General features: G+C 44.0%; 1 protein-coding gene across 1 annotated transcript in view; it reads right to left on the reverse strand.

The window, feature by feature from the left end:
* KLF10 (KLF transcription factor 10) overlaps window positions 1-12,516 on the reverse strand; it is a 194,012-nt gene that overhangs the window by 51,649 nt on the left and 129,847 nt on the right. The gene's annotated exons all lie outside the window — the stretch shown is intronic.

The raw sequence follows: 12,516 nt of genomic DNA on the forward strand, positions 1-12,516 counted from the left end.
CCGCGCCGGGCCCGCCCCCGCGGCGGCCGGGGCGCGCGGGGCGCTGGGCGGGCACGCGCCGAGCGCCGCCGGCGGGCGGGGGGCGCGGGCACCCGCATCCGCAGCGGCCCGGGCCGCGCCGCGCGACGGGGGGGCGGCGCGGCGGCCCCCGCGATGGGGCCGGGCCAGGCGCAGGTGCGGGCGGGGCGGGGCTGGGCCCGGGGGACACGACCCGCCCGGTGTTCCCGCCGGGCCGCCTGCCCTCCCGGGCTGGGAGCGTGGGTGCTGCAGGAGGAGCGGGGGGGTTTCTGTAGGGCCTCGCAGAACAGGGCGGGGCCCGCGTAGGGCTCAGCTAAAGGTGTCCTGCAGGAGCCAGGGCTGGCGCTTACCCACGCGTGACTTCATATGGCAACGCGCATCTGTGTTTTGGTAAGGGCTTCCGCAAAAGCGGGACCCGTCCCGGGTCAGTACAGCTCTGAGCAGCTGGGAAAAGCAAGCAGGTCTTCATGGCCAGCCAGAAGCCTCGTTCTCTGGGTTAACAACAGCGTGCTAACTCACACTGATTCACGGGGCGCTGATAAGCTGTTAATAACGCTCACTAATCATACCGCATACCTCAGTCTTCAATGAATTTCAGGCCTTCAGACACTTACAAGTAAAAACATGAACTGGGGAACTTAGCTGACCCGTATATTTCACAGAGTTCCGCTGAAGCACTGGGACATCCCAGAGCCTTCAATACTTCTGTAATACCCTTGTGAGGAAGCAAAGCTCAGCTGTGAGCGGAAATCGGAGATCAGGTGCCTCAGTTAAAGGTCACAAAAGTGTTCCATGGTGGAGCTGAGGATGAACCCTGGTCTGCCAGCTCCGGTCTACCATGTCAACTTTACCAAACCACACGGGTCTGGTTTTTTAAAACTTATTCCAGTAGTCACAGTTCTTTCTGTACACTAAAATGTGTGGTTATCCAGTTCACCAAGACCCACCAAAAGAGAGACTTGTTCTGGAAAGTAATTGTTTGTCTCAGGGCACATTCGTTTTCTTTTTAAAAAAGTATGTTAGTACAGTTTGGATATTTTTAATTCTCTAAAGCAAAGCTGGATCTGTTTAGTTTTATAGCAGGGAGAATTTAGAAAAGTGGTGAATAGATACACACCTGTCATCTCTTCAGAAATAAACCAATACTGAGGTTACACAGCATGCAGGGATGGAGTTTGTTTACTCTTTTCATCTGTTGTCACCTTCTCTTTCGCAAATCATTTTAAATGTGGAGGAGGCGAACTGACAAATATGTGCAGTCTCATTACAGTGTCTCATCTTTCCTGATAACAGCGCTAGTAGGTTATGGATGAAGTCAGTAAAAGCAGGCATATTGATTACAAAGTCAGAAGATCTCTCACATACATTTGCAACAAACCCTGAAGACTAAAAATGGAGTGGTTTACAGTGCTGTTTTCTCAGGTATGTTCTGTATCGCACCCTTTGTCAGTCAGTTACCTGTTCATTTGGGTTTCTATTCCAGAATGCAAGTGCAGGAGGAGGAATCAGGGTATGTAAAAAAAACCCAACAAACCAAGCCGAACAAGTTATAGGGAGATAGGAAGAGAGATTTGTGCAGAGCTTGGACACAGCACAATAAATGTGAATCATTAACAGGCAAAGAAAAGAGGAAGGGCTAGAGGGGAGGACAAAGGTTGTAGTGATATACGCAGAGGAGCGATACATGAAGCCATATTCTTTAGGAAAGTAGATTTTTAAAAACACATTTTTGAAAGGGATTTAAATTAGGAAAAGGACTTGACTAGTTTGGAGGTGTTTAGGTGCAGCCAAGAAGTCATCTGGGAGGGAAAAAGCAAAGAACTAGTCAATACTAGTTCTGCGTAGAGCTGTATATCTTATCTATGTTCTTAGACGTCTCCTGATGTTAATATACAAAGATATCCCAATGATGTATGGGTGATGTAACTGCCACATCAGTTACTGCCACTTCATCTGCATTCATGTTCCCAGAGGAGTTTTCGTTTTGGTAGGTAGGGGATGTTTTCAATGTTCTTACTGGGTGTAAGAAAACAGACTATTTAAGAGGGGAGGACAGTCACGTAGGACAGGAAAAAGAACTTCAGTTTGATATGCAATTAACCGGGGGCACTGTCTGCTATTTTAAAAACGTATGGAGGGAGAGAGGATTTCCTCCTCATATGGAGGAAGCAACACTTGAAAACAGACGCATAAAATTTATCCTCTCAAACCTACTGGAAAAAAAAGAGTGGCACACTCTTTGAGAGAGTACGAGACTGAAATGTGTAGTCACTGTATACAAAATGAGAAAAAATAGATGGATGAACACTCTGTATAGTGTTTCTGCTAGCACTGGTGATATTAATGCAGAACTAGAAAACTGATGCCACAGTTCAATGTATATATGTATTTAGTATAGTGCTACACAAAACAGCAGTCCTGTTTTGTCTGGAGAGGCAAAATGTAAAAAAGCTGACATAAAATTTCCTTCTGCTTCATTCACATTTCTCCACACTCAGTTTTAACACTTAGATTCTTAACCTTGTATGGCTCCATATGCATATTTTGTAGATTACTAGAGCGACAATTCACATTTTGTTCTCCAAAAATAAAAAGGCAGCAGAGCACAAAATACATGTCTAGCCCTGAATTCCCCTTACTTTCAGCCATGAGACACTTGTACCACATTTCCTTTTTTTTTTTTTCCCCCTATGTTTTCCTTTCAACATCGTTCACAGTTGGATGTAGACAAAATCAGGTGTTATCCCTATGACGCAAATAAACTGGAGCAGGAAAGACACTCTTCCCCACCTCATCTTTTGGAGTGCAAAAAATACTCACTGGCAAGGCAACCCAGAGGTCAGGGGCTTCAAATTTGTTTGGACAAATGTCTGAAGGCTGCATAGACCAATGACCTTCCCTGCTAATCCCAAGTATTTCCTTCTTTTTATGTCTTCCTATGGGCTACCTCTTCTCTCCTCTGGTTTTCCCATTTCCTCTCCCTCTCTGATGGACCCTCTATCACCAGGCGTCAGCTGCAGGGTTGGATTCCTCTCCTGCAGGTGAGAGAATGAGATTATTTCCTCTTCTATCTCCTCTTCCTCTTCCCTCACTGCTGCCAACTCCTGCAGCGGACGGTGTTTTTTCTTAACGCCTCAGGCGCAGGAATTATGTGATTATGCAGGAATTTCATCATCCATTGAGAATAAAATGTCCCTAGCTACTGAAATTCAGCACAACAGAAGACAAATACAAATAACGATCCACCTTTGGACGTGGGGAAAAGGTTGCTTTGGTTTCTGAATGCTTGAACTTGACAATATGGTCCCTGTCCTGGCTCGTCTTACACGCGCCGGCACTCAGTGCCAAGTATAGCTAAAAACCGGTATCCATCCAGCCTACACAGCCGTTGCAGTGGGATGAAAGAATCAGTCCAAATTGCATTTTTGTCTGAGCTGCTCGGGGAGGAACACCCATGTGAAGGGCAGAGGCAAAAGAAAAGCAAAATGAAAGCTCTGACAACTGTGGATCCCTCATGTCCACAACGTTGTAGAAGTACTAGAGTGCAAATAGTCCCTCTTTTGTAAAACGACCTGTATAAATAGGACCTTGTGGAAGTAATATTAGTTGATATTCTGATGCTCAGACCTTTTTCATTGCTGTGTACTTTGGAGTGATCAATGTTCTTGTCCAGTTGACAGAAATGCTGATAACCAGCTGGAGGAACGATTCATAATTATTAAAAGCCCAGAGGTTGTGGGAGGAAAGACGTCTCTGCTTTAACTCCCATGGAGCAGTAACCTCTCACCTATATTTACTGAATTGTTTGCATGTTCAAAACAACTGGACAGAAATAAGGTCCCGACTTCCTAGTATGGATTAGTTTGGCTTCAGAAGAAGAGTAAGTTTAAGTACAATTTATACACAGAATAGTTACAGAATATATCTCACGCTCATCATAAGTCATTTACACAAAGGAAAGGCTTAAAAAGGTGTATCAACCAGCATTATTTTAACTCAGCTTCTTTAGATGCCCATAGGGTGGTGTCACACATGGAAAATTAACGGAAGCAGTAGCTCAAAACACTATATAAAGGCATCACAAGTAAGTAAAATTAAGTTGGGGTTGTTTTACAAAATCAGTGATAGAAGGAAAGAGCAAGAGAAAATTCAATCCTGTTTTAGGGTACCCAGCAATATATCGTAAGCCCGGTTTTGCTTTTTACAGCTACAGCCTTTTATCAGTCCCGTGCTAGAATGTTTTCACCTCCAAAAAATCTAGATTGGATGGAGAGACACTAGTAGAAAATCACTGTGAACTAAGTATCTGAGGTATTAAATAAGGATTGTTGAAAAGAATATTCAAATATGAACATTACTTGAGACTCTAGCGACCTGCATGCTTACACCACATTTACTAGTAAAGAAGCCTCAAATGCTTTATGTATAATATCTACAAAAGGGTATGGACTCTTTACTCTTAGGAAATGTGCCCAAGTTCAGCCCAGGTTAGAAATGACGTGGGCTCATTACATGGTAGATACTGAGTTGCGTATTAATCACACTCTAGTTCCTGGTATCCATGTGTCACGGATCATCACTAAAACCTAAAGGATTACGTGGAAGCTGAGGGTTAGGCCTTCATGGAATTTATAATTTCTCATTACAAATTTCTCTGGGTCGGAGAAGAAGCATGGGGTTTCCCTCTGCGGATAAACAGGAGGCAGTGGTTCTCACAAAAGTGAGCCAGTCAACAGTGGTAAGACTATATCAACTTAAAAATGCAACAGTCCAGACACTAAAGCAGGATAAATTGGTCTGTTTACCATGCAAGAAGGTTAAAAATATGCATATCATGTGCTGTTACTGGTGGTTACCAAATGAAGAGATCCTTTTTCATTAACTCTGTCGGAATGAATGCTCTCTTTGTTGTCTGTAGCATTTGCAAGAGGTTTTTGTTCCCAGATGTTTATTCTTAGCCCTGTTGTTCTTGTGTAAGGAGTCTTCCCCAAGTGTGGTCCTAGCTCTGTGCAATTATTAAGAGTGTTTTTAGGCTGCTTGGCTTGCTAGTTGTTCTTGTAAGTCACCTTCCAGCTTTCCAAACATGCACGTATTCTTCTCATGATTTCTAGATATAGTGTCCGCCGGCAGCCCCCAGTTCTGCTGAGCTTCCCCTGGCTGGTAGGGCATTTTGTCAAGACTCACAGGCTTCAAGAGGAAGATTTCCAGCTAACCCCTGGAGAGGCACTTTCCACTTGTCAATGTCTTTCACCACCCTCCCAGCTCTGAGAAGTGGTGGTGATCTCCCCCCTGTCATCCAAAAGCAGCAAGAAGGAAAGTAGTCTCTTGAGATTGCACTCCAGCACCATCTGAGATGCCTTCAGATGCACGCCTGCGTTTTCTGTGCCATTGACAATGTCGTCTCACACATTTTGGGGATGAGAGAACCACAAGTCAAGGCAGAGGCTTTTCCCACCAGGGCAAAAGCGCAGGACTCTTAGACAACACCCTAGCAAACTCTTTCACTGCTTTCAAAGCAAGTGACAACACATTTGAAAAAAAACATTTGACCCATTTAAGAAAAATCTTGTTTACTTTGCTTGCACGAATAGAATTGCTAATGTTAGCAGGAAGAAGATGAGCAGAATGTGGCACTACTTGCTTCCCTCTGCATTTGAATTTTCTGTAATGTGCATTTTTCACTTAGAAGTTGACAGACCTTTTCAAAAAGAAAATAAAAGAAAAAAACACAAACAAATTAAAAAAACCTCAACCCAAACAAACGAACAGAAAGCCCATAGATGACAGGCTGGCAGTAGTGACCAGTATGGAATAATTACCCCTGTAACACAGTTCTGAGCATCCAGGAGGATCTGCATGTCAGGTATATACAGGAATGGACAGGCTCTGGCCCTGTGCCTATGGCTGTCAGATCACTGCAGCAGAGATGCTGTTGGTACTCGGGGCCTTCAAACAGGTGGTCTGTCAACATGCTTTTGAGTCCCTAATTCTGTGTGTGTATGTACGTATGATCTTCACCTCTAGGAAACTGTGTTCCCATACCAGCCGCTCTTTCTCTTTTGGGGCTAGCCCTTAACTCCAAGATTCGTAGCTTACAATTTCTTTTTCCAAGCTCAGCCTTACTGTGGTCCTTAAAAGTGGGGAAGGAGATCCCTTTTTAATTTTGTTTCCACTGAGATCCCTGATCTTGTTTAGGACTTCAGCCACCCTTGGCTCAAGGATGTGGAGCAACCTCCTGAATCAGGCACAACATTGCTGGAAGTGAAACAGTAGCTGCGGGTACCATCTGCTCAGGATACTGTGTCAGTGCTGTCCCCTGGCTTTGTTATTGCCAGCCAGATTTGGAGAAGCACAAGGAAAAGTTAGCAAAGCAAAGCAGCCAGGGCTCAGTTATTTTCATTACCCTCTGTTTCCTTGCAGCTGGTCAAAATAGTCAGGACCTTCCCAATCTGACCTGTTTGACATGGAAGTGAAAGCTGAACATGAAGCGAGCACCGGGTGAGGCTGGCGCAGTGTCTTCTGGTCAGTACCTGAACCTGGTCGTCATGCCCCATTTCAGCAGCAAGAATCATAGAATAGTTTGGGTTGGAAGGGACCAAAGGTCATCTAGTCCAACCCCCTGCAATGAGCAGGGACATCTGCAACTAGATCAGGTTGCTGATCAGGCCAGTCCAGCCTGGCCTGGAATGTCTCCAGGGATGGGGCAGCTACCACCTCACTGGACAACCTCTTCCAGTGTTTCACCACCTCATTCTAAAAAATGTCTTCCTCATGTCCAGCCTGAATCTCCCCTCTTTTAGTTTAAAAACCCATTACCCCTTGTCCTATTGCAACAGGCCCTTCTAGAAAGTCTGTTCCCATCTTTCTTATAGGTCCCTTTTAAGTACCGAAAAGCTGCAATAAGGTCTCCCCGGAGCCTTGTCCGCTCCAGGCTCAACAACGCCAACTGTCTCAGCCTGTCCTCATAGGAGAGGTAAAGAACACACAGCCCACTGTGTCCACTCATACCAGAAGACAAAAGTGCTAAGCCGGAAGATCTCAACTAGTTTTAACATCTCCAAAGCCCCAAGGCCAAGTCCCCAAAGAAGACACCATGCAGGGCAGTGGGGTCACGCACAGCCAGGAAGCCTCTGGGACAGTGGGGGTGCAGCTGGGGCCCCACTGGGTTGCTGTGGAGCATGAAGACCAAGCTGCTGAGAGCTGCTGAGCTGAGCTCAGCCCTCAGCCCCGGGCAGTCCTTGGGGGTCCTGGCCCCCTCCCCATCACAGTGTCCTGTCCGTGCCTGTGCTGCTCACCTCCCCGCAGAGAGCTCCCACGCCAGGGACAGCAGAGCTGCCCAGCCCCTGCAAGCTCAGCCATTGCAAGGAGGAGAGAGATGGGCTTATTCGAGGAGCTGTTACTGGTACCAGCAAGCACACCGCAGTGGCTGCTCCCTGCCTGCTTGCCCTGCATCTACTCTTGAAAAACACCACCGAAACCAGTCTTGGGCCATTAACTTTGCCTGGTGTTCCAAGTCTGGGATTCTTCTTGATAAGGATGATTTTCCAAAGGTGCAGATAATTGCTGTTCATTGTTGAAATTTAATAAATACAAAAATAAATAGATAAAAATATTTCTTGTTATAGCTAATTTTCTTGCATAATTTAGAGTTTGTTTCCCCTCTTCTCCGCCACCTGGCAGTGTGGGGCTGGGACCCAGCACAGCACCTGGGAAGCTGCTGTGGTCCCACATCAGCCCAGGTGCTGCTGGAGCTGCAGGGAGATGAGGCTCCTCAAGTCTCATCCATCACGGGAAAGAAACACTGAAAACAGCATGTACTTAATGCTACCGACTCCCAAGTGACCCTTTACTCAGTATTTTTCTAGTTATGGAGCAGGGCTTTGGACTTAGACTTACTCAGAGAAGCCAAATAAGTGCTTACCGTTTCCTGTAATAGAAGCAGAGTTAAAATGAATGATTATAGTAATATTTAGGAACAGTGTTTCTGAGATTTTACCACATGTAAACACAATCACAAGTGTAATCAATGTCAATTACTTCCATTTAATTCTCAGATAAAGTTTCCTTTTAAATACCACACCAGATTTGACACGGCCAATGATAAATGGAATGCAATTAGTTCTACTATTTGCTTTGATTATATGCTAAATTATTTCTTACAACAGACCATTTATTATCTAAAGCTAATGGTTATATTCTTGCATTTAACAAGTCTAATATATTGTAAACCATGGCAAACTGATAAGTTTCAAATTGAGATATTAAAGTCTAGAAAAAAAGTCATTCTATGAATGAGTTTCATCTAATAAATCCTTGTCAATGCCCAAGTCATCATTTTCACAAAGAAATCTTAAACCGTAAGAATTTTGTATGCATTTCACATCATTACATAAATGAAAAAATATTAATTATGCTGTCTCTTAGCAATTTACAGTCATTTAATGAATATATAATGAAAAAATGGAAATGGAAAATGACTGAAATTAAATGTTCTTATGGCTTTTTTAACATAAAGCCTCTTGTAATTGTTAATAAGACAATTAGTACTTTTTTTTCCTCTGAAATTTATCATGAGCTTGTAATGGTAATTGCAAAGAATTGAAGAGAGTGCAGTCCCTGCGAATACAAATATTTGATCTTATGAATTGTTAGCCCTTGTACTACAGCGTTCCTTGCCATGGAGCTTACTCAACTGTTCTGCGCTCCGAATTTCCATTATCACCCCTTTCCTTCAGTATATGCCTTCTTCATGTGAACATAATCCAGCTGAGGCATGTCAATACCTTACAAAATAAAAAGCTGAAAACAGGTAGCAGCAGAACACCTGATCCCAGAAATCATATTTTTCTGAAGAGATAAGTACCTGGACTTAAAGAAAAATTACTTGGCCAAATTTTACCATTTCTGCAAGGTATTAAAGCTACCTTATGAATGTCAGGCTTTGATATTTTGATGCCTGTTGAAATTCCATGGTGGCAAAAGCAGAGCACATAAAAAATACCAGATCTCCAAAACTGTGGAAAGTCCTTCTGTAGAGTTAACTGCTGCAGTGGAAAAAGTATAGAGTTTTTTAATGTGCCACACTACACTGACATCCTCAATTCTGAAAAAAACCCCAAAAAGAGCAACACAAAATTACCACAGGGACTTTAAAAATTCAGCTGCAAGGTTTATAAAAAATAATTTCTTCATATTTTTTAGCCATATTCAAATTTCCTCCTATTATCAAAGGAGGTGGGACAGGTCTGTCTGTCCCACAGGTCTGTCCCACCTTGATTTGTTTTATTCCAGGTTTCCAAATAATGCAGGCACAGCAAATTCTGGTTGTTAGAGAAAATTCTTTCCTTTTGTAACATGAGGGGTTACAGCAGAGGGCATTTAATTCCCCTCTCTGTGGTTACCTGGCTAACCCTGGGCTGGGGGTGCCCTGTCCCAATACCCCCCCACCTCACCTGCCCCCTCCCAGGCCCCCTTTGCTCCCTCTTCCCCTCCCTCTTCCACCCACACCTGGCTGTAGCCCTACCAGGCATATCTCTAGTCTTGCAATTCTCTGCAATTCCCTCAGTGTTTCTTCTTCCTTCTATTTACCTAATTCCTCAGAGATTTTTTCTCATCCCAGTACCTTTCCCCATTTTCTGAGCTCTGTGTTTTCTTTCTCCTTGTTGTGCAGGGGACTCTTCTTCTCGACAGTTTAATCCCCCCTGAAGACGGTAGGAAGACGTGATCACTAGGGATAAAGGCGAACTCAGAAAATGTACCTTTTTTCTTTTTTGTGAAGAACGCTTAAAACCACCTTAACTAACTTCTTGTTCTCAGTAAAATCTTAAAAAACAGCAACCATGGATTGTCCCTTCTGCCAAGGACTATGTAGAAATTGGGATGTAAGGGCATTTCAGCATTTTTCCTGAAGAGAAAAAGCAATGGACTAGACATTCAAATCATCCTTCTTATTCTGCTGTCCACACAATGTGTTCATAAATCTGTTCCACTTGAATTAAAACAGCAACTGCAACAGTGAGATTTGACATTGGTAATCCCACTTGCAGGACCACAGCTGAGATGCTGCTGCGTTTGGTACCCTTTAAACTCTGTCTCATTATTGTCTCTGTAAGGTGTCTGGTTTCTAAATTCTGGTCAGAATATTTCCATAATCCAGATGACATCCTGTCTCCTGTCAGCCTTTTGGCTGAGATAACATTTTCTTGAGGTTCTCTGTCTAGATAAAAGAGCCCTCAACAAACCCCACATGACTGGGCTAGGGCTGCCTGAAACAGCAAGCTCTGCTTCTCTGCAGCAAAACTCTGTAGTACATATTCATCATCCCTGCATTTAGCAGAGCAATATTCATAAAGATTTTTGACAGATGATACGTGACTTCTGAACTTCAGTTTTCCTACAGCAATACCAGAAAGTGTCAGACAGCTCCTTCTTTTTCAGTTTGAGGGAAGGTTACAGGTACCAGTAGTAGCAGTCTGTCCTTGCATCAGAGACAATCCATCATACTCACTTGGCTCTGGTGTGATACAGCTCTGCGATTTTAGCACTCCAAAGTTTCTGCATTTCTCTGGAGTAGCACCTCTCTTCTAGGGAGTCATGTTAAAAGTTCCACCTGTGGCAGATCTCATCTTCATCTTTTCCTTCCAAGCAAAAAGGACTTATTTAACAAATTGAGTCCACTTGTTTTGATGGGAGGGCACTGGATAAAAGCCACATTCTGCTCATCATTTTTGTCCACAGCAGAGTGGCCACTTGCACCAAGATGAAGTGTGAGCAGGAGCTCAGCGGTCATCTGCTCTGTTTAGCTGGACAGCAATGGCTTGGACCAGCCATGGTGCTGCGTCCTCCCTGGCCGGCCCTGGGCAGGTTCCTGTGGGCAAAGGGTGTTGGAGAGACGGGGAGTAGCTGGGGCGGTGGAGAAGGAGGGAGATGGGGATGTGATAAGGTAAGCTGGGATTTCTGCAGTATGAAAAATAAGGTGCAACACATGAGAAGCAGACATGGTTACTACTGGTGTCCACGGAGCAAATTGTCTCTTCCTGCCACAACCTCGATGAGCTTCTATGGGACAGTGACACCACAAAGCCGTGGGGCCCACGTCATGTTTCCGTTTGCCACAGTCCCCTATGGGCAATTGAAATCACATGTTCACATGGCATCCTGAATGGCCCAACGAGCGAAGTATAAACTAAAGGTAATAATAAAGCACTGCAGTGAAATTCCTGCGGCTGTGCCAGATGAGCCAGCACACAGCTCTGCTTCCCGCAAGACGGGTGCTGATTTCTTGCGATGGCAGCACCGAGCTGTCACTGCGGCTGCTTGCTCTAGCGCAAGATGCCAGCTGCACGGTACCATTAGCATTCCTCATCAGCCACGGCTTATGTCTCTCTCTGTGCACAACGCTGGAAAACCAGGTCATTCTCTTGGCTCATCCTCCTCTGATAACTCCTCTTTTCTTCCACCTCCGGGAAGCTGAGGACGGCGTAATTAGTTTTCACTAATGTTCAGCTCTACATGCAACTGCTTTTGGCGCAAGCCAGAAATGAAGTTTTCACATAGTTTGCATGCCCTAATAGGAGGGAAACTTCAGACAAATTTGAGAGGTACCTATTTTCCTTGTGTTCTAATGATTCAGCTGATATTTTTCAAAAGACTACAAAGAATACTAATGATACGTTAAGCTTCCAGCACTCGCAGAACACAGAATAAATGAGATTCCAATGAAAATACAAAGTTATATGCCTACCCATGCCAGATAACAACTGGTACTGTGAGGCTGTCATAATGAGCTACCCGAAATCATGCCCTTAAACAGAAAACCTGCCTGGGGTTGTATTTAACTGCTTGGGGTTTGCAGGCAGATCAGAGTCCTGATATTCCAAAGAAGCTGCAGAGGAAAATAAAAAGTCAACCCAGTCCCCAGATCAGGAGTTCAGGTTTTCATAATAAGACAGTGGAAATGATGGCTTTTAAACCTGCAAGGAATATATTTTGAAAGGACTGTATGGAGTGTGGTACAAAGATATAAAGAAACAAACTTTACTAAATGTGAAGTGGTTTTGTGCTATGGGTAAATACATAATCATAAATGCCCATGGAGAATTATCTGGATGGTACAGTGGAGCTTTTATATTGGCAGGGCAACCATATCAGTAATTAAAGCTGCATTAATGTGCTTGAGTGATGCTCTGAAAGTGTCACTGTAATGGCAGTCACAGCATCAACTGAAGCAACTGAGCCGTGAGAGGAGGAGCTATGAGATACAGGGACTCCTTGCCAGGAGTGTGCTTAGAATTTGACGTGCTGGAACACTATTAAAAATAACTTGATTTAAATAATAATAAACCCCCTACAATATTAGTATCCACTACAATAATTGCAAAATCAACCAAATTATATGCAGTTTTTCAGGAGATAAAATAGGAAGCACATATTTTATGAATGAAGCACATACATGAAGAACATGTATGAATGCATTAACAGACATTCATCTCTCCTCAT

Source organism: Caloenas nicobarica, chromosome 2, assembly GCF_036013445.1.
Source record: "Caloenas nicobarica isolate bCalNic1 chromosome 2, bCalNic1.hap1, whole genome shotgun sequence".
Lineage (NCBI taxonomy): Eukaryota > Metazoa > Chordata > Aves > Columbiformes > Columbidae > Caloenas > Caloenas nicobarica.